Source organism: Sciurus vulgaris, assembly GCF_902686455.1.
Source record: "Sciurus vulgaris genome assembly, chromosome: 4".
NCBI classification, from domain to species: Eukaryota; Metazoa; Chordata; class Mammalia; order Rodentia; family Sciuridae; genus Sciurus; species Sciurus vulgaris.
Window position 1 is genome coordinate 174,159,007 of NC_136464.1, and position 23,895 is coordinate 174,182,901.

The 23,895-nt window shown below is 41.7% G+C and overlaps 1 pseudogene across 1 annotated transcript; it reads left to right on the forward strand.

Moving 5' to 3' along the window:
- The first annotated feature begins 2,533 nt into the window (after window positions 1-2,533).
- Window positions 2,534-3,591, forward strand: LOC306659623 (ribosome production factor 2 homolog; annotated as a pseudogene). The gene has a single exon. The product of its transcript is annotated as a ribosome production factor 2 homolog (transcript).
- Window positions 3,592-23,895: the final 20,304 nt, after the last annotated feature.

A 23,895-nucleotide genomic window follows, 5' to 3' on the forward strand; every position in this document is an offset into this window, starting at 1 on the left:
CGTTTCAAGCTGTTTCCAAGTAACTTTTCCAGAATAAAGCTCAAGAATATTTATATGAATTATAAAAAGGTAATGTTCACAATGTCTGGGATCCAAAATACCAAGCATGGAAAGAAATAGAAAAGTATAACCCAAAATGAGAAGAAAAATCAGTCTATCACAACTGAATTAGAATTGGCACAGATATTATACTTAGCAGACAAGGACTTTAAACAATTATTATAACTGTATTCCATATGTTCAAAAAATTAAGTAGACACATAGATGATATTTAAAAAGGAACCCAAATTTTCTAAAGGGAAAAATACAATGTCTTAAATGAAAAATATACTGAATGGGATTAAAATAAAACCAAACTTTATGGAAGAAAAGATTCTTAAACTGGAAGAAGTAACAATAGAAACTATCCAAAATGAAACACACTGATCTAAGAATTCCAAGTCCCAAGCAAAATAAACAGGAAGAAAACTGCAACAAGTCTCATCATAATTAAACTGCTTTAAAAGCAATTACAAGTGATAAATAGGAACTCATAAAAGCAGCCAGAGAGGGGGGAGCAGGTTTAAATACAAAAGTACTGATGACAGAAGACATCTTATCGGAAACAATGCATGCAAGAAGGCAATGGAGCAACATCTGTAAGGCACCCCCCCCCCCCAAAAAAAAAACAATCCTGTCAACTTAGAGTCTTAAATCTAGGGACAACATAGTTCATGCATGAATTTTAAACATAAACTCTTTCAAACATAAAAACTCTGAATGACTTTCTCACCAGCAGATGTCCACAAGAAATGTTAAAAGGAAATCCTTCAGGAAGAAGGAAAATGATACCAAATAGAAATGTAATCACACAAAGGAATAAAAAATATTGAAAATGGTAACTCTCTAGGGTTCTGTAACTTATCTCCAATGTCTGAAGATGCCAGTCTTCCTGACATTCTCCACAAGCTGCAAAATCTGTGTTAAGGCTCTTTGCCTAAATACAGGAGAAACACACATGTCAGTATCATTTAAAGTCAATTCCTGATCATTCCAATTCCATAGACAAAAAGAAAACATACTACAGGATGATGTGCTGGGTTCAATTTTTTTTTTTTTTTTTTTTTTTGTACTGGGCATAGAACCGAAGGGCACTAAACCTCTGAACCACATCCCACCTCTTTATTTCTTTAAATTTTGAGACAGGGTTTCACTAAGTTGCTTAGGGCCTCACTAAGTTGCTTAGGGCCTCACTAGGTTGCTGAGACTGGCCTAGAACTTGCAATCCTCCTGTCTCAGCCTGTTGAGTCTCTTGGATTACAGGTGTGCACCACTGCACCCAGCGACGGTATCAACTATTGAAGAGTATCTTTTATCCACAGCAGAGGAGTAATAGATTTCACATATTTTATCGTCTTTATCTTTGTTCAATGTGTTTTTTAAAAAATTGGAATTGAAACATTTTTTTTAATCTTCAGGCTATAATAAGTCAAATATTTCATGATTCCTCCATGATCAGCCAACTGAAATACTCATCTCAGCTGGATGCATTTCATGTAAATCCACAATGTAAGTCTTTATTGATTCATTCAGTAAATACTTCATTCACTAGACCAATATTTATTGACCACCTTCTAGGTACTAGGTATTGTGCCAGTGCTATGAATACACAGTGAATAGAAAGACATAATCCCCAATCTTGAGAGTTTATTTATTCGCAATCCTATTGATTTTAAATCCTTCACAGATTCACTGTATTTTTAAAAGCAAACCATATGGGCAGACATGTATAACAACTTTAAATGGTTTCAATAAATCTCTCCTATTCTAAAAATGTTTCACTACTCCAAATTATTCATGCATGAATATCCACAATTCCTCTGTCTTCAGGTTTTTTTTTTCTCATACAAATATCCACATATCAAAGTTGAAATCAGGATATGAACCCCAGTAGGTCATTTTCTTCATCTGTAAGAATTTAATAGAGCTCTTCTCTGCTCTAATCAGATTCTGATGAGAAGATATCTGAGCTGAGAGAGCTCAAGGTTAGTGGGATGCTCAGGTAGGTGGACAGAAGGGAGAGCCTACAGACTGGGGAGTCCAGGGTGATAGACAACCATGATTCTGTTCCATGGCTGGAACGTGCCATAAGCAGACTGTTTATGGATCAGTAAGTGCCTTCAGCAGCCCCTGCAGGTAATCACCTGGCAGCAGCCCATCTCTCTGCCTCTGCCCCTGCACTTCCACAGTGACTGCTATTTTCCCATTCTGCCTGGAATCAGTCACAAATTTCCTATGCATGGCTGACGCTATTGTGTCAGATACTTTTTAAACTCATGTTCTTTTCATTTGTTCAGCTTTGGGCTCTCCCAATCAATAGCAAGTCTCTTAAAAGCATGGGCTCTGTTTTTGTATATCTTTATCAAATAGAGCTTGGTCAAGTGAAAAGATCAAGAGATGGACTCAAAGTTTCCCACCGCTGCGTTTATCTCCTCTGAAACATGTTGAAACTTGATTCTCAATGTAACGGTGTTAAGAGGCAGTAGGGATCTTTCACCAGTTTGGGCCTGCAGTAGCCATGGACGCCTTGGATCGAGTTATAAAACCCAAAACAAAAAGGGCCAAGAGATTCCTTGAGAAGAAAGAACCGAAGCTGAGTGAAAATATTAAAATTGTCATGCTGATTAAAGGGGGAAATGCAAATACAACAGTGACACAAGTACTTAAAGATGTGTACGTACTGAAAAAACTGTATGGCGTTCTATATAAAAAGAAAAATATTACAAGACCATTTGAGGATCAGACATCACTGGAATTCTTTTCAAAGAAGTCAGATTGTTCTTTATTCATGTTTGGCTCCCATAACAAGAAGCGGCCAAATAATCTAGTAATAGGTCGCATGTATGATTACCATGTGCTGCTGGATATGATTGAATTAGGTATTGAGAAGTTTGTGTCTCTCAAAGATATTAAGACTTTTTCAGAGGCCCCATAGTATCAAAATATTCGCCTGGCTGGATTAGAGTATGTTCTGCATTTCACTGCAATGAATGGGAAGATTTACTTTCGAAGCTATAAGTTGCTGTTGAAGAAATCTGGTTGCAGAACACCACGGATTGAATTGGAAGAGATGGGACCTTCATTGGATCTGGTTGTGAGGAGGACACACCTGGCATCAGATGACCTTTATAAATTATCTATGAAAATGCCAAAAGCCCTCAAGCCAAAGAAGAAGAAAAATATCTCCCATGATACTTTTGGTACAACTTATGGAAGGATTCATATGCAGAAACAAGACCTAAGCAAACTACAAACTAAGAAAATGAAGGGGTTGAAAAAGCGATCTGCAGAAAGGATAACTGAAGATCAGGAGAAAAAAATCAAAGAAAATGAGAAGAAATTAGTGGAACTTAGCCAGCCCCTGCAGTTTTATTCTGGTCTCTTAAAGGAGTTGTCAAGCTTCAGTTCATTCAGTTTCTTACAAGATTTTATCATAGGGCTGGGGATGCAGCTCAGTGGTAGAGTACTTGCCTAGCATGCAGGAGGTTCAATTCCTAGCACCACACACACACACAAAAGATTTTATCATATATTTTTATAACACAACTTACTATATATTATTATGAACAGTAATATAAAGTAAACCTTTTACTTGTAGTGTTAAAAAAAAAAAAAGAGGCAGTAGGGCCTTCAAGAGGCTGTCTTCATGGAGGGATCCAAGCCATTCTCACGAGTGAGTGGGTTTTCGCCCTTGCAGGACTGGATTCGCTACCTCAAGAGTGAGTTATTATAAAACCAAGGTACTCCTCACGTTTTGTCTCTTCCCTACTACCTACTTCCCCTTCTGCTTTTCTGACATGTTATAATTTAACATAAGGTCTTTGCCAGATGCAGCGACCTGATCTTGGATTTGCAGCCTCCAGAACTGTATGCAAAATAAACCTCTATTTTTTTTAAATTACCAGGTCTTAGGTATTCTGCTATAGTATAGAAATCAAAATAAGATACCCCTGATCTTCCTTTTAGACATATAATCTTACATAAGCCTCCATTGCTATCTGTCAAATAGAAATAATGATGTGTTTGTGCCAGGTTTCAATAGGAATTCAATGACATGATAAAAGTAGCAGTTTATGAACCATAAAATGTCATATAAATTCCCAAGAAGCTTGCCACTACTGTTTATACATAATAAAATAAAAAGTTATCCTTTTGCAGGTGGTACCAGGTACTCTACCAATAATTTACGCAATTAAACCTGTGAGGTCAGTAGTGTCAGTATTGTCCTCATTTTCCAAAAAGAAAACTGAGAGACAAAGAGGTTAATAACACAGTCATACAGTGGGTGAGGGCTCAACTATCCTGTTGTTCCTTTTATCTGTATTTCCCCTTGTGCCTAACAGGGGGCATCACGGAGGGTACAGGGCATTGTGAACACTGATTACATGGCTAAGCCTATTCTCAGATTCACCTAAGGAGACAGGACCATCTTGGCTTTTGTGGGCTGCCCCGTGGTCAGAGGCCTCTCCTGTGTGTTAAGTCTAAAGAACTTGACTCACCAGGTCTATCGAAATCCTGTGGCAGTGTGCGCTGTGTGACAGCGTGTGACTGCCCTCACAGTCAGGTGGCCTGGGCTTTCCCCTCAAGCTCTTGGTGCTTTGTCACTGGCTGTAAGTCAGCCTCCGTCCTGGTGAATAGTACTTGCAGTGACTCATCCGATTTTTCTTCTCCCTGAGCATCTTGCCTGGACATCCCTGGGTGGAGCAGGCTTGGTCTAGATGTGCAGCCAGCCTCCTGCCTCTCAGAGCACTGGCAAGTTCCCGAGGGCCCTGAAAGACAAGAACCAACACTGCTCATCATGAGCACAGCTCCTTAAAGGTTTTACCTGCCCTTCACCCTGGAATACTGATTCCTGGTTTCCAAGTTTCCCATTTGATCACACTCTTAAAGGATAATTGATCTTGTTCAGGTGCAGGTGAAGACTCTGGGTCAAAGTATCCAAATATAAAACATGCTTCAATGCAGGCTCGAGCATTTGCAAAACAAGCAGAAACCCAGTTTGTCTCTCTCTGTCTTCCTGTGCTTCCTCACACAGGCTGAAAGCACTCTTACCGGACCCCTAAAATAATCAGACCCCCATCAGAATTTCAGAGTTGACATCTCACAGGTGAGGAATCAGAGGCCCAGTGAGGGGGCATGGCATGTTCCTGGCACTGGTTGGTACAACTCCTGCTCTCCCGGGCTCCCATCACACCATGCCTTGTCACCCTTTAAGGATCTTATTTTGTCCTAACCCAGTCATCAGATTCCCAAGTGTCCCCAGCTTATAAGGCTGGTGGAGTGAAGGATTACTTCCCCCAAACCTAAGGTTACAGATGACCCTGAGGGGGGAAGGGGGGCTTCTGGAAATTCTGGTTCCTGTTCCCCTGACCTTCTCCATCATCTCTACTTAATGAAAATTCGAATATTACACCAAGTTCAAGAGCTTGAGATCACTAGCCATCAATCACACCGCTGAGAAATGAGGGCTCTGGAAGGCAAGGACACGAAAGTTGTGTTGGTGTCAAACTGGCAAGGTTTTCTCACCACAGTAGTCTAGAGAGGTGAAATTAAAGGCTTAATGACCCTGGGACTCCTGAGGGGTAGTTGGACTCTGAGTCCAGCCTGGCATGAGCTCCTCTGCTCAGGATCCTCCAGGGAAATCTGCAGTGTCTTCCACATCCGCCCAGGAGCGCGGCCAGGAGCCCACAGCAGAGCCTGGGTCTCTCCTGTCCTGGTGTTCACGCCTGAAATTCCCAAGAAGCTCCAGTGCTCTCAGAGCCTCTGAAGAGTTGGGAGAAAATAGAAAATAAAAACGGCTGGCAGCCAGGGACCCAAGCGGAGCGTGCAGTTGAGGACGCTGATGTATCTCTAGGGCTCCAAGGCGGTCAGCTCTCACCTCATCTGCTCCTGCTCCCATCTTGCTGGTGCATTTGATGGAATGTGTGGAGCATGCAGATTGCCCCAGCTTTGCTACCAAGGGGCTAGTAACGTCATCACCAGAGGGAGCATGTTTTACTTGGGAAGAAATGAGACAATGAATTTATACCTGTGAATCCCTTGCCCTGTGTGTGTGTGTGTGTGTGTGTGTGTGTGTGTGTGTGTGGTGTGTGTGTGTGTGGTGTGTGTGTGTGCGTGCACATGCATGTGCACTCTGGGGATGGAATCCAGGGCTTCATGCATGCTGGACAAGTGCTCAACCACCAACCTACCTCCCTAGCCCCCTTATAATTATTAAATCAAATGCTAAGAAACTTGTACACTGGCAAGGAGGCAGTGGAAGGAGAGGCATGTTATCTACTTGCCCAGGTTTGTACTTCTGGCTTCATTGACTTCCCCTCTACTCTGCTCCACAGGTTTCTGCTTTAAATTAACACTAAATTAAATAGAATTAAAATATGATGAAGTAGTCGCTGGGTGATTCTGCTTTGCATTTAAATCCTCAAACGACGTTGCATTTCCAAGTTCTGAAGACCTCTTAGTTCAAAGCATAGTTCGAGTTTGAGGATAAGAGTGATTTTTATAGCTCCTTTTCAGGAGAGAAGAAAAGATTGCTAAATTTAGCAAAAAAGAATGTGAGGGGTGAGGAACAAAGACTACTATGTCTAAGAGAATAGCTGCTGGCCCTGCCGCTGGGTCCACAGTGTCGAGCGTGGAGTGTGGAGAATGGAGATGGCCTTTGTATTCATTGGCTGCTTCGCTGCTGTGACCAAAGGACCTGACAAGAACAATTTTAGAGGAGAAAAGGTTATTAGGCACTCATGGTTTCAGAAGTCTCTGTCCACAGATGGCCGGCGCCATCGCTCTGGGCCCACGTTGAGGCAGAACGTCATGGCCGAAGGGTGTGGAGGAGGAAAGCAGCTCAGGGCATGATGGTCAGGAAGCAGAGAGAGCTCCCCCACCAGGGACAAATATAAATAAACCAAGGACACGCCTCCAGTGACCCACCTCCCCCAGGCACACCCTACCTGCCTCCAGTGACCACTCAGTGAATCCCTTTAAGAGGATTAAAGCTCTGATTAGGTTAAGGCTCTCCTACCCGATATATTCACTTCCAAATTTTCTTGCATTGTCTCGCACATGAGTTTGGGGGGGACACCTCATATCTAAATCATAACAGTTTTTCTTATGGGTTGAACAAGTTTAGCAAAGCAAAGACCCTTCAGATTGGGTCTTTCTAGTACCTTCCAATTCTGTGATATGTGACCATAAGACCAATTCAAATGAGATATAGTCCTTATAGACTGAAACTACTTGTTCAATTCCCTTATCTTCCCCACCTAGCTTTATTGAATAACTTGTCCAAGACCATTCTGTTGGACAACAGCAGACTGACAGTCACCACTAGCCCCCCGTGTCCCATCCTGACTACTACAACATTCAGGGCTCCATGCTGAAAATTTGCAGCCACTCAGATAAGTCCGTGAGAACCCCAAGAACTGTGAGCTACACAATACACCTGATAAAAAAAAAAAAAAAAAAATACCATACGACTGAGAAAAAAGAAGGCCCTTAACTCAACCTGAGATCAACTTTTTGAGAGCTGTGTCATAGTCTCAGATTTAGAAGAATTCCTACAGGTTGAGGTGACCAACCTTCCTGAGGATGCAGACTTTTTTGTGTAAGTTGACAGGGAAGAAACTTCTTCATGCACACAGACACAAACCCCTCACTCCATCTTAAGAGTTCTGAGACTGTGTTCTAGGATGGTTACATGAGAAGATCTTCCTATATGAATCACACTTGGGAGAGAAATATAAAGACAACGATTGTAACTGCTTGATAATTGAAGGAATTAAATCCTGTGTTTACGAGTAGAAAGAGAAGAGTCTCAGGCTGGGTCCTCAGAAAATAGTCTCCTCTGTGCTGTCCACATTCTGAAGTTCACACAATCTCCTGGGAAGTTCTACAAAGCACAAATGTTCAAGGAGGAGTCAATGAATTCCTACATATAAACCATCAGATTTCAAGTTCAGCTAAACAGCCATACTACTGAATATTTATAAAAAAATGAAGCTTGCACTAAAAGCAAGATAGAAAATGGCCTGAGAGAAAAGCAAGAATGAAGAAATACAAATAGTGAAAAAATCTCAACTGTGCACTGTGTGGTAAGGTTTTTATATGTCATATACAAAGAAATCATTTTAAAATCATAATTTTCAAGTCTTTTCACACTTCTCATTTAGTTCTGGTAAAGCTTACATTTTTAGAGAATACTTTGAAATATTATGGGCACTTAAAAATTCATACTCTTTAGTTCAGTGATTTACCCATCCGTAGAAATTTCAGAGTAATAGTGTATTAGTTAGCTCTTCATCTCTGACCAGAATACCTGACAAGAACAACTCAGAGGAGGAGAAGCTTATTTTGGGTTCCGAGTTTCAGAAGTGTCAGTCCGTGGTCTGCAGACTCCACTGCTCTGAGTCCAAGATGAGTCAGTGCATCACAGAGGATGGTGTGGCGGAGAAAGCTGCTCAGCTCATGGTGGCCGGGAAGAGAAATACAAAGGCAACTGCTGTAATTGCAGTTTCGATCGGAGGTGTCCTCAAAAAACTGCTGTGTGAGACAACACAAGGAGCTTCGAGGTGAGTACATTAGGTTATGAAAAGCTTAACCTAATCAGATTTTTATTAGAATAAGAAATCACAAATGAACAAATAGTAGAGCTAGAATGATCCATGGGTAATGGATTAGAATCAGTAAAAACTGATGCACAGAGACACAAAACCATTAACCACTAACTCAATACAGACACAAATGGCTGCATGAAGAAATGTTCAGCATTGTCACGATGGGTCTGGTGCGGTTTTAATGTTTTGCCCAACAGGTCCCAATCTTGGTCCCCAGTATATTGGTATTGAGAAAGGTGGGTCTTTAAGAAGTGGGGTGTATTATGGGAGGAGATGAGCTCATGGGGATGCCCCTCTTACAAGGAACTACTGTAGTTCTTACAGGACTGGGACAGTTCTTCCGACAGCAGGTTAGTATGTATTGAGTCCATCTCATTACTTGTTCCCTTCTGCATTCAGCCACTTCCCCTGCTGCTTCTTGCCATGTTGTGGTGAAGTCAGGGACCCTCACCAGATGCCAGCACAATGATATTCAGACTTTCCAGGCACAAGAATCATGAGCTGAATAAACCTCTTTTCTCTATATATTACCCAACATCCAGTATTTTATTATAGCAACACAAAACAGATGGAGAGAAATGTGCACATACGCTGGTTAGAATGTACAAACATAATTACTTGCTCCGTCAGCTGAGAAGACCTAAAGGCAAAGACAGGCTAGTAGTAACAAGTACTTCCAGCATCCTGTTTTTTTTTTTTTCCCTCAAACCATCAGTAAAAGGAATACCCTGGTTCCATGGAGAAATGACCCATCCTCGAACTGCAACAGGAAGTATCTAAGATGAGCCTAGGGTAACCTATAGTTCCAGGGGTAATAAGTGCTAAAACTTTTTAAACTGAAAAAAAAAAAAAAAAAAGAGAGGGAGACCACTTCACAATCATGGAGGTATGTCAAAAATCTCTCAATAATTAGAAGCTAGGACCTACTAGAACTAGAAGCTAGGACAATTTTAGCAACAAAATAATGTGGCTTTGGACTATAACCTGTATAGAAGATAAATATTAAGTCCAAACTAATATTTATAAATAAGTGACCGAATAGATAGGTACATGTTGGATAAGAGACAAAGCTATCTCCCATGCAGAATTCCAAATAATTTGTGTATCCTCAGCTCTCAGGGAAGTACAATGTAATTACCAGCCATCACGTGCTAGCTAAGCAGAGTGACTTTCTCCCAAAGACTATGGTATGGGAAAGGTGGGAATAAAGTTTGCAGTAGAGAAAGGTGGTAAACGCTACCTCATCCAGGAAATCAAGGTCAACCTCAAGAGCGAGAGTCATGTCAATAATATGAATCCTTGAATGGATGTGCTAAGGATGTCACTTTACCTATGTGGTCCTCCTCCAAAAATCTCATAACCCCAGTCTACCCATGAGAAAAAAACAAAATGATTCCCACTAGAGGGGCAGTCTACAAAATACCTGACCAGTATTTTTTTTTCTTACTATAGTTATTTTTTATTTGTTCTTATTAGCTATGCATGATGGTAGAATGTATTTAGACATACTGTACATACATGGAGTATAATTTCTCATTCCTCTGGTTGTACACGATGTGGAATTACATTGGTCATGTATTCATATGTGCATTTAGGAAAGTAATATCCAGTTCATTCATTTTTCACCTAACCAGTATTTTAATCCTCAAAGCTGTCAAGGTCATCAGAAATGAGGCAAGTCTGTAAAAAACCGTTACAACCAACAGGAATCTACAGAGCCATGACTTCTAAATGTCTTGTAGTATCCTGGATGTAATCTTGGAACATAAAAAGGATATTAGGAGAAAAATGAACAAAATCTGAATGAAGAATGGACTTTAATTAGTAATAACATATCAAAACTGGCTCATTAATTGTACCAAATGTATCATACTAATGTCAGTAATACGGAAAACTGGATGTAGGGAGGGGACGTGGGGACTCTGTAGCTCCTTTTCAATAATTCTGTAAATCTAAAAGTGTACTAAAATTAAGAACTGCATCAACAACAACAAAGTGCAACCCCCTGTGGTAAGTATGTTCAGGAGGGGCACTTACTAAGCATTTAATCTGCTATCTGCTTTCATTTTGGTTCAAAAATGAAATGGGCTACATCCAGGATGGAATGAGGGGGTCTCCCAAAGGCAGCAAGAGGCTTATCTTGGCTGCATAGTACCACTTTGCTTGGACTCCCAGAGGGTGCCCCCTGCCCTTCTTTATGTGTACACCATATTACAGTGATCTCATGAAGTTGAGAAGAGAGCATCCTCTTCAAGGGGCTATTCAGTATTGAAACTGGATTTTCAGTCTCTGCTGCAAGACCCCAGTCATCTCCCAGAGCCTCCTTTCCAGGTTCTTTGTCTCATGAATTAAAAAATGAAATCCACAGATGAGGAAGAGGGAACATAAGGGCAAGATTTATTCAATTGAGAAGAAAAAAGGCAGAGCTCTCGCAGAGCAAGAGGGGACCTCGGAGGGGTTGCCACCTAAGTGTACTAGACTAGGAGCTTATGAAGCTACTGGGTGGGGGCACCGATCAAACAATAGCTATGCTAACCAGGTCTTGGAAAAGTGCCAAGGCCATTGGTTCAACCTGCGTCATTCTGATAGGTCAGCCCTTGAGTCTGCAGCTTTTACTCAGGCCCCACCTCCCTGTTTCTGCTGCCCCGGGACAGAGGAGTTGGTTGGAGTGTGTGGAAGGTTCCTACAGGTTCGTTTCGTGGAGGAGCCTGTTCGTTTAGAGAAGTCTGGGAGGAGGGCTTCCCTAACTGCCTTTTTCCTATCTGTCTATCCTACCTTGCTCAATGATAGACCTGATCCTCATCCTTTCAGCTTAGCCATGAGGAAATTAGTACTGAAATCACATTAAATCTTAATTGAGCATATTTTATTAAACAGAAAATGGGAATGACCAGGTACTTAACTGCACCCTAATAAAGGAACTCTAACGGAGTGCCCAGCACCTCTGGGAGCCTCTCATGATGCTTTCCCTCACAGATCATCATGAGAGAACCAGGTATGGTCATAATAACATTGAAGATGACAATAATCACACACGTTTACTGAGCTCTTATTATTTTCCAGGTGCTAAGTGTTTTTTTTTTTTTTTTTTAAGAATAAGCTGGACTCAGAAGGAAGCAAGCCTAAAGCAATTTTATTTTCCTTCCGTCTATGATTTTCAGGTATGTCACCCCATCACAGGCCTAGTCAGAGGACATTTTACAAGTCACCCTTAGATAATAGCACACATCCTCAGTCTGACATATTAAAAAGTCCAACCGAGTCAATCAAAGCTTCAATCTCTCAACCAGCTGGAAGCTTCCCCTCTTTGAGTCTCAGGCCTGAGCTCAGTAAACGTGTGTGACTTGCAGGGGGCAGAGGTGAAGGGGTGACCTTCCACGGTAGTCCTCCACCTCTGTCCCCATCTCCATTCACCACATGCCTCTCACCAAGGTTGGAAGAAAGAGCAGGGCAGGGATGACCTAACCTGAGTCCTGCTGACGTCACCTTGCATTGGTGCCAGGGGCGGCACACAGCCCAGTGCTGACTCTCACACTCACGGAGCATTTGGGTGAGTCTCCTCCCTGGGGACTTCCTGTTCACCACTCCTGGGCACTGTTCCTCTGACCAGCCCCATAGAGTCCTCCTCAGCTCCAACTTAGACCATCCCACAGGACTCTTCCTCCCTGGGACTACCTAGCCCTGAGGACAGACCTCCTGTGGTAGGTCCTTAAAGACGATTGAAACCCACCTACCCGCCATGGGCTTCCCTCTGGAGATACACTCTGGGAAGCCGTCTTGCTCCCCTGTGGCCAGTTCTTTTCTTGTCAGCCATCAGGACAGCTCTGCTCACATAAGACTCTGCCCTTTCCACCAATCCTCCCTCCTCCATTCTTAATCCTAGAGGTGCTGGAAAGCATGGAGAAAGAAAGAAGGGAGAAGGAATTATCTTAGTCTGCTTAGACAGCTAGAACTGAACGCTTCAAACTAGGTGCCTAACCCTATGCACGACAGAAGTCTCTTTCTTACAGTTCTAGAGACAAGGAAGTACAAACTCATAGAGCTGAAGGGTCTGGTGTCTGGTGAGGGCTCACTTTCTGGTGTACAGATGGCCCCTTCTCCCAGCATCCTCATGGAAGGGGTAGCGGAGGCTTGCAGGGTCTCTCTCCGTCTCTTTTTTATGGGTAATAATGCTCATGACCACATCACCTCTCAGAGACCCCATATCCTAAACCACCACTTTGGGGATTGGGATTTCCACATAGGAATTCTCGACAGACAGAAACTTTCAGCAGAACAGGAAACAAATGAAACAATATTCACTCACATCTGTTTTCTCATAATAGATTTCTCCACATGTCAGACTGAGCCCAGGTGGGGGGGCAAGAAATTTTACACTTTCGTTTGAAACTTTGAACTTTTAGACTGATTCAGCTCAAACTTTTAATCGTTCAATTCAAAGGGAAGTTTTTACTATGTGAAAATAAAACCTGAAAGTGACCAGAGAAACAGTGGAATCAGCTCAAAATATAGCTAAAAAGTAGGGGAAAGAGAGAGAGAGACAACGTAGCACTGTTGAAAGACAGCAGCATGGGGGGAAAATAAAGTTTTTCATGATTTACTCAAGGACAGAGTGTTTCATAAGCTACACACACTAATTTATCCCTCTAACAGTTTTATGAGGTAATGTGGTAAGATGAGTTCTCTGGAGAAATAAGCTGTTCTTAAATGATACATTTTGATCTTCCATCAAAATAAACTGATTTTCACTTTCTGGCTTCTGGATGGATCTTTTAGGAATACACCTCCCTCCCAGCAACTATTGGTTGAGGTAAAATTCAAAATGGCATAAATCAAGTCAGGGAGATGTTTGGGGAAGGAGAACTTTCCTGGCCCCAATAAGGTACTTCAAACGTAACCTTGTGTCCAGGGTGGAGAAGAAGTGGAAGGGATCATCTGAGCACTGGGGACTCACCTCCCCACAGCCAACCTCCTTCTGATGGCAGATTCAGATTCCAGTGGTGCACAGGTCCTTAGCTGCCCCTGACCCTTTGTGAGGTCGTCACTAACCAGCTGTGCCCTTGTGTGTCCTTTCCTTTGTCATCCCCCCTTATCTCAAGACCGCCCTTGGTCTTCTTTATCAAGTTATGGCTATTATCTAATAATTAGTCTTCATTTATGGCTGACATGGAGTAGCACGTGAGATGATTTAACAGGATTAATTGTTGTCCTCACTTTCTATTTATTAACAGCATTTCCAAAACGATGAAAAACACCCAGAGGTTTTAATTTCAATCACTCCTTTTCTGGAAATTCTTGCCAAAAGTCATGTAGGGTTCTGATATTCCTTATTTGGACAAGGAGGCCCTCTTCAATTGACAAAAATATTCAGTGTTTTCTTACATTGAATACAGAAAATTCTGAAATTTTTGCACTTTTCCTTATTATTTTTTCACCTATTAAGGAGTTGTAGTTATAGCAAGGTTTTTGAAAATGGAATCAACCATTAAAATGCAAACAAACCAAGAATCAGTCTGGTTGCTTTGCAACTTATGGATTATGGGTACAAAATCTGAATTGGTGTGTCCCTACAGAGAGAGAAAAATAGTCAGTTTTAGCTACCTATCACAGGGCAAGTAATCACCCAAAACATACTCACTTAAGATGGGGTTCATGTTGTCTGAGGGTTCCTCTGGGTCAGGCGTTCCAGGGTGGCTCTGGCTCAAGATCTCTCTGAGGTTACAGTGGAGACAGTGGCCGACTTGCTGCATTTCAGGACTCAGCAGGCCCAAGAGGCTGCTTCCAAGATGGCCCAAGCTCGCCACCTGCATTCTTCACTGCTGTCAGGAGACCTCTGAACCTTGCCACGGCAGGACCACCTGAGATTTCACTTAGCATGATAATCTTCAGAGCCAGTCATTTACTGACAAATACCATAATTTCATTCTTCTTTTTGATTGAGTAATAGTCCTGCTTAAATAACACATTTTCTGTATCCATTTATCTGTTGAAGGGCACCTAGGTTGGTTCCACAGCTTAGCTATTGTGAATTGAGTTGCTATAAACATTGATGTGGCCACATCGCTATAGAAGTTGATTTTAAGTCCTTTGGGTATATACTAAGGGATAACTGGGTCAAATGGTGGTTCCATTCCAAGTTTTCTGAAGAATCTCCACACTGGTTTCCATAGTGATTGCACCAGTTTGCAGTCCCACCAGCAATGTGTGAGTGTACCTTTTTCCCCTCATCCTCACCAACATTTATTGTTACTTGTATTCTTGATAATTGCCATTCTGACAGGAGTGAGATAAAATCTCAGTGTAGTTTTAGTTTGCATTTCTCTAATTGCTAATGATGTTGAATATTTTTTCATATATTTGTTGACCAATCATATTTTTTTCTTATGTCAAGTGCCTGTTCACTTCTTTTGCCTATTTATTGATTGGGTTGTTTTAAGTTTTTTGAGTGCTATATATATCCTGGAGATTGATGCTCTATCTGAGGTACAGGTGGCAAAGATTTCTCCCATGCTATAGGCTCTCTGTTCATGTTCTGAATTGTTTTCTTTGCTATGAAGAAGATTTTGGGTTTGATACCATCCCATTTATTGATTCATATGTGTGTGTGTGTGTGTGTGTGTTTATACACATATATATACATATATATATATTAGTTGTCAATGGATCTTTTATTTAATTTATTTATTTACATGTGGTGCTGAAGATCAAACCCAGGGCCTCACACATGCTAGGTAAGCACTCTACCACTGAGCTACAACTCCAGTCCCCCATTTATTGATTCTTGATTTTACTTCTTGCACTTTAGGAGTCTTGTTGAGGAATTTGTTTCCTAAGCCAACATGATGGAGAGTCGGGCCTACATTTTCTTCTAGCAGGCGTAGACTGTGGTCTAATTCCTAGGCCCTTGATCCACTGGAGTTGAGTTTTGAGCAGGGTGAGAGATAGGGGTTTAATTTCATTTTGTTACACAGGGATTTTGTTTTCCCAGCACCATTTGTTGAAGAGGCTATCTTTTCTCCAACATATGTTTATGGCACCTTTGTCTCTCATGAGGTAACTGTATTCATGTGGGTTTTTCTCTGTGTCTTCTATTCTGAACCATTGGTCTTCATGTCTGTTTTGATGTATGGGCATGTTTTAAAACCACCACATTAGGATTTAGAGATGGCAGTTGTTGCTTTATCTATTCATTTGTTTTATATTTAAGTTCGCAGTAAACAGGAGTATCCAGGTAAAATAAATACAACTGTCAACTGCAGAGAATTATTTTAATACAGTGTGATTTTATTTTCAGCACAAAGGATTTTTCTGCTTCAAAGAATGAAACAGAAAAACTCCTAAAAACCTACATCCCCAAATCCTAGGTAAGAATTAGAACATTTTAAGATAAAAATACCTCTACTAGTTCTTTCTTTTTCCACAAAAAGTGATACTTGAATAAAGGAGAATCTATTAAAGAAACCGCTCAGGTTAGTACGGAGGTACATTCCTACCTTCAAAATGACTCGGACCCAATCTTGTTTTTTCCATAATAACAATAGTTTAATCAAGGGGGTAATTCTTGATGAAAATCTAATGCCTATCTTTTCAGAAAAAAATTACCACAGACTTCTCACTTAATCAACTGGCATTCATGGTATAAATTAACACTCAAGATTTAAAACTTTTGAGGTCTATGTAGATTGATTAAATAAGGTAAATCAGGACCCATTAAACAGGCTTCAATTTACTTCAGTCTTATGGAAGTTCACCCACATATTATTTATATTATCTTCCCTTTATATAATACCTTTTAAAAATCACAAGATGAATGGACATTTGTATTGTGGTTCAAGACTTCAGAAAAATCTCTCAGGGAATATGCCATACTCAACTTTGATAGTTCATGGCTGTTTTCTAAAACTCATCCACAATGGTTATTTTGATGTCTTCTTTTTTTCTAAGTATGGTTGACATATTGGGCATTATCCTGGCCTTGAAAATGTCTGTCATCAAAACTAGCATCGACACACTGCAGTACAGTGCCATTAAAAGCACGGCATCCCACCCCCACCCCCACCCCAGGTATCTAAACTCATAAGTGAACTTCCAATTTAAAGATTGTGGTAGAAATTCAGAATACTTTTCTCATTTTCTTAAGAATCATCTGAAAATCAAAAGGAAATGACAAATGTTAAAAATGCAAACTCCATTGGTGGTGAGACCAGGCAAGAGAAAAATCCACACAAGCAAATAGCTGGAAAGGCTGCCCAAAGCTGAGTGAACTGGGGCTGTGTGTGGTGGAGTAGCGAAAAAGATGCCATGGTCTTGGGTCCTGGAAGAACCAGCAAAGCATATTGCTTAGTGGTGAGAAGAAGCCTAATGAGCCAAATTAAAATTGCTTGTCTGCAGAAAGTATATACCAGCATCGAGAGTTTCCCCAGAACCAGGGAGCAGAGAATGTTGAGCCACATGAGAAGTCACATCGACAAGCTTCTTGACAGCTTATCTCTATAGCAGCCGGGGAATAGCAGAGAGCACAATGTGGAAACTCCGTGGGCCCCCTCTCCATGTGTCGTAAGGCTGAAGGCCCTGACATGAAGAATCCTGGGTCATCAGGAAAATTTCAGCTAATTCTGGAACATGTCCACAGCTCCTCCCTAAAATAAAACTTCTGAAAATTGCTGATCCAAGGAAAATTTTCCTCCACCAAATATGAGTAATCAGAATGAACCATCACAGGAGCTATTCAAAATACCCAAAATGGTGGGATCAGGGAGACAGTATAGGAAAAGATAAATGGTGGACAAGGACTCCTTGCTGCCATGTGGCTGACCAAACTCTATGCAGTCACTTTGAAATGTTTTAATGACTCAGTTGCCCCTTGGAAGCAACCGCATGGGAAGACCCTGTGTGATCTGACTTTACTAACAAATCCTTTCTCATTTATCCTATGGGTTCTGTCTTTCTGGAGAATACTAGCACAAGAAATGCTGCTCAATTCATGAATTGTTCTTTGTTCAAGTCAACTGTGTTATGTTCAATTTGTGGGAAGATCTTCTTTTAACAGTTCTTAGCAGCCTCCAGAATACCTAGTGCTGGGACAGCTTTCAGGTCCTGAGGGAAATTTCAGACTTAGGAGGCCGAAAGGCGTGGGATGGAGTCTGTGTCTCAAGGCTTAGGACTTTAACAAACCAAGCAGGATCACAGCAAATAACATTTTTATAAAAATCATAAATCAGTACTCCAGGCAATTTGGCATGGCTATTTTGCTCCAAGCAAAAGATGTAGAAATGTTTTTCTAAAATGTTTTGCATAGAGTTGTAAAGCTGCATAGACATAAAATTCACTAAGGACAAGTGTAGGTCAAAATATAAGCAAACCTTTTAAAACATAGTTCACTCAGAGAATTTTTCCATATTTCCCTGTAAAATTTTCTGTTCTTCTCAACATCTTCATGTCAACCAATGTAGCAATATTGCTCACCAAATAATCTAAGCCCCCTCCCTGAATGACCTTTATTCCTCCTCTCTTACTCTTTATTTCCCAGCAGCTGAAATAGTCTAGAGATGATTCCTTACATAAATAGCTGTCTCATCCCTCATCCCTCCGTTCACTGCTACCTCTTCTCCAACTATATTTAGACAGTTATTTTTAATTTCTTCTGATTCTCAAACCTTAAATCTAATACATACCAACAAGATTCTAAAATACTGCTTCATTCATGCAATTTCCCCTGTTCAAATGCATTCATGAACCCGACTGCCCAGAATAAAGCTGAAATGATTCAGTCTGACCTTCCAGACTCTCCACAGTCTGACTCCAGTACAAAGTATAATACTTCCTCCCCCCTGCTTTCTTCTTTCCCTCCTTCAGTTAGTTATTTTATGGTGCACCTAATATATTCCAAGCAGTGTGCTTGTTGGTAGAGATTCACTAGTAAACAAAGACATGATTCCAACCTCAAGAATCTGTAATCTCCTGTGGCTGGGTGGGGGGGGGGGGGATGAGGTGAAGACTTTAACCAAGATTGTAATCAAGTATTGACATAATTATAAAAATCACAATGACACTATAAAGAAAAAGTTGAGTGTGTTTTCCAAGTATATAACAAGGTTGTTGAGTTATTTAAGTGGAACATCCTAAACCTGCCCCTCTCCAGAGGCAACACTGACTCAGAATGGAGTTGTACAACATGGCAGCCGGATCTGGACAGGTAAGATCTGAGTAAGGGACACCTGGTTTTCAATCCAAAGGACATGTTAAGTTGACTAGGCTAAATGGAAGGGCAGTTCAATCCAGATGCAGGGATTCGTATGCACAAGACATTGAGGCAGAGGGAGCTTGACATGTTTGTGGAACTCAGAGGGAGCTGGGGCGCTGAGCTCAGAGAACACCCACTCTCTGAGTTCCATCCACCCTGGTCACCTCACTGGGCCCAGACCACACCCTGGAACCACCAGCTTCAGTGCCTTTCTTGTACATATTTTAAAACCCCAAACTATAAAATTTGTAAAAGAAAACATCAAAGACTCTGTGAACTTGGGTTAGCCAAAGATTGTTTAGGGACAATACCAAAAGCATGATATGTAGTTAAGAAACTTTATAAGTTATACTTCATCAAAATTAAACACTTTTGTTCTTCAAAAGATTCTTTCAAAGAATGAAAAGATAAGCCACACACTGAGAGAAAATATGGGCAAATTGCATATGTGATAAAGCACTTGAATTCAGAATACATGATGAAATTTCAAAACTCAACAGTAAGGAAAAAAAACAACCTGATAAAAAGTAGGCAAAATATTTGAATAGACAGTTCATGAAAAAGGATGCTTGAATTGTAATCAAGCAAAACAAAAGATGTCCAACATGATTAGTCCTTAAAGACGAAAATTAAAACCACAGTGAGCTACCACTGCATACTTATTAGCACAGCTAAAATGGAAGACACTGCCCAGACCAAGTGTCAGGGCTGACGTGGAGCAAGTGGGGTCTCATAGTCTTCTGGTGGAACTCTAAAAGGGTGCAATCATCCCTGAAATGGATTCCTCCTCTTTTGCTCTCAGTTTACACATTTATTCGGCTCTTAAACAGACATTAACTGTAAGACCTAACCAGTGCACCACCAGGGAATTACCAGAAAGACATAGAAGCAGATGCCTGGCAAAAAAATGTGCATGAATGTCCATAATAGCTTTATTTGTAAAACCCAGAACTTAAAACAAGCCAATGTCCACAAGCAGGTATGTGAATGAACAGATTGTGGTATATCCATGTAAAAATCACCACTCAGCAATGAACTATGGATACATGAAAAACCTTGGAGGAATTTCACAATAATCATACTATGCACAAGAAACAGACAAAAATTTCTAGCAAAAGCAAACTCCAGTGTCAGAGGGAAGATCTGGTGACTGTCTAGAGGCAGAAAGGTGTGAAGGGAAGAATTACAAAAGGGTGTGAGGAAACTTAGGGGATGATGAATACTTTCATTCTCTTGATTTTGGTGATAATTTCATGGGTGTGTACATATGCCTACATATATCAAATTTTATACTTTAAATAAGCAGAGTGGACGGATGCCAATTCCAATGCAATAAAGATGCCAAAATATAATTTTTTTTTTCAAAATAAATAACTCAAAACTTCTAACATATCTCTCTCTGGCCACCCAGATAACATTTTCCTCATCTCCCTAGGATCAAGAAGCACTTAATGCTTGTGTGCTTGTGCCATTCATTTGATTTCTAACGTTTACTGCCTTGTGATGCTATCGTTCATCAGGCATACTTTCAAGTTACCACTTCATGGAGCGGAATCAGCTTCTGTTCCTCCCTCGGTCCCTGGAACGATTCTTTTTGCACATAGTAGGCCCTCAACAAATACTTTGTTGAGAGATTCATACTACACCTCTAGAGAAAAATATTTTGTGGCACTGTCTTTTCAGAAGACAAATTGTGATGGCGCAGGTTTCAAGATGGCGGCCTAGAGGGTGGCTGCATTTCATGTTGCTCCAGGACTCAGGATTCAAAAGAGGAGATATTGAGACACTTGGGACCAACTCAAAGCAGCCGGGTGACTCTCTCCTGTTGGGGAGGCATCCCGGATGGGACGGTGGTCCCGGAACACAGGAAACTTTGTGAAGTAGAGCTGCCGGCGAGACACCCCTCCCCCCGCTGGAGCAGTGAACTCGGACAACTGGGAGCATCAGAGAGGAGGCCGCTCAGCACGGCGCTGGGACTCAGAGCAACCACTGGGGCTCCGGAGGTTGCCCAGGGGAGGAGCGGCGGGAGAGCTGTGTGGACTCAGGACACCGGGGCCTGCCCTGAGGAGGAGGAGGAGGAGCATGGCCGCTTGGATTCGGAGTGACTGCACCAGAGCTACAGGCGGTTGCCAGAGGAGGGGCTGCGTGGTGAGCTGTTTGGACTCAGACCACTTCTGAACCCCAGGGCCTGCTCAGAGGAGTAGGAGGAGGAGGAGGAGCGCGGCGGGTCCTTTGGACTCGCAGTGACTGCATTAGTGCAGGCGGCTGCTCAGAGGAGAAGGCGAGTGGTGAGTTGTTTGGACTTAAAGTGACAGCACCTGAACACAGGGGGGCTGCCTGGAGGAGAAGCGTGGTGGGTCGCTTGGTCTTGAGTGGCTGCACCAGAGCTTCGGGCAGTTGCCCAGAGGACCCGTGCAGCGGGTCATGTGGATTCAGAGCCACTCAGAGCGACTGCTCCTGAACACCCGGGGGGTTATCTGGAGAAGGAGGAGGAACGGGGAGGGTCACTTCGACTCGGAGTGATTGATTGCCCAGGGCTACGGGTGGTTGGTGGGAGGTGGAGGCATGCAGTGAGTTTCTTGGACTCCTAGTGACCGCACCGGAATACTGGGCGGCTGTCTGGAGGAAGAGGCGTGTGGCGGGTCTCTGGGACTCAGAGCAATTGTACGGGGCCCCAGGTGGCTGCTCAGAGGAGGGGCCGCATAGCCAGGCGATTAGGTGCAGAGCAGGGCCCCAGGATCTAGGAGGCTTCTTGGTGGAAGAGCCGCACAGAGACAGGCTTAGGGCGGAGGGAAGGTTCCAGGCCTGCGGGCAGATTCTCTGAGGAGGGGCAGCCTAGGAGATTCATCTGCGAAGGGTGAGGCTCCCAGGCCCAGGAGGTAGGGCCGGGCCCCTGGGAACTTTGCAGAGGAAGGCAGCCCAGTCCAGGCGGTAGTTGTAAATTGAGGGGAACCTCTAGGACGGAATTGACCAGCGACACCTCCCCACCGGGTGAGTCTTCCCTGCCGGGTGAGGTTTCCCCACAAGGATGGTAAAACCAGAGACTCAGGCCCAAACAGGCCTTGCCTCAGCCTGCAGCCTAGGTCCCCTTTGGATGACCATTGGTCAACAAGTGGAGGCACCTCTGCCCACTAGCAGGGATTATACCCCACCTGAAGGCCACCACTCCTAGAGAGGCAGCTTCCTTGTGGAGCACCGCATTATCAACTTCCTCCAAGACTTCAGCCTACTGAAAGCTAAGGGGGGATATATACAGAAATCTTCAGGGACATTGTAAGTCAATAGAGGAAATCTGCAATATCTCAGCGGTCCTCTGATACCTGAACAATATGAGAAAACAAGGAAAGAAAATGCTGCAAACAAATCTAGATGTTACATCAATAAAACCCAATGACAGCATGGCAGAAGAAATGACAGAAAAGGAGTTCAGAATGTACATAATTAAAATGATCAGAGAAGCAAATGATGAGATGAAAGAGCAAATGCACGCACTGAATGATGAGATGAAAGAGCAAATGCAAGCATTGAATGATCGCACCAATCGACAGTTAAAAGAGCAATTACAGGAAGCAAAAGATCATTTCAATAAAGAGTTAGAGATATTGAAAAAAAAACAAACAGAAATCCTTGACATGAAGGAAACAATAAACCAAATTAAGAACTCCATAGAAAGCATATCCAATAGGATAGAACACCTGGAAGACAGAACCTCAGACATTGAAGACAAAATATTTAACCTTGAAAACAAAGTTGAACAAACAGAGAAGATGGTAAGAAATCATGAACAGAATCTACAAGAACTATGGGATATCATGAAAAGGCCAAATTTAAGAATTATTGGGATTGAGGAAGGCCTAGAGAAACAAGCCAAAGGAATGAACAATTTATTCAATGAAATAATATCAGAAAATTTCCCAAATCTGAAGAATGAAATGGAAAATCAAGTTCAAGAGGCTTATAGGACTCCAAATACACAAAATTACAACAGACCCACACCAAGGCACATTATAATGAAAATACCTAACATACAAAATAAAGACAGAATTTTAAAGGCTGTGAGAGAAAAGAACCAAATTACATTCAGGGGGAAACCAATACGGATATCAGCAGATTTTTCAATCAAGACCCTAAAAGCTAGAAGGGCCTGGAACAACATTTTTCAAGCCCTGAAAGAAAATGGATGCCAACCAAGAATCTTATACCCAGCAAAACTTACCTTCAGATTTGACGATGCAATAAAATCCTTCCATGATAAACAAAAGCTAAAAGAATTTACAAAAAGAAAGCCAGCATTACAGAACATTCTCAGCAAAATATTCCATGAGGAAGAGATGAAAAACAAAGAAGCAAATCAGCAAAGGGAGGAATTATCCTAAAGGAATTATCAAATAAAGGAGGAAACAAGTTGTGTCAAACAAATAAATAAATAAAATTTAAAAAATGAACCAAATGACCAGGAAACCAAATCATATCTCTATAATAACCCTGAATGTTAATGGCCTGAATTCATCAATCAAAAGACATAGACTGGCAGATTGGATTAAAAAGAAAGATCCAACAATATGTTGCCTGCAAGAGACTCACCTCATAGAAAAAAATACCCATAGACTAAAGGTGAAAGGATGGGAAAAAACATACCATGCACATGGACACAGCAAAAAAGCTGGAGTATCCATCCTCATTTCCGATAATGTGGACTTCAAGCCAAAGTTAGTCAGAAGGGATAAAGAAGGTCATTTCATACTGCTTAAGGGAAGCATAAATCAGCAAGATATAACAACCATAAACATCTATGCCCCAAATAGTGGCTCATCCATGTATGTCAAACAAATCTTTCTCAATTTCAGAAACTAAATAGACCATAACACAATAATACTAGGTGATTTTAACACGCCTCTCTCACCACTGGACAGATCTTCCAGACAAAAATTGAACAAAGAAACCATAGATCTCAACAACACAATCAATAATTTAGACTTAACGGACATTTATAGAATATACCAT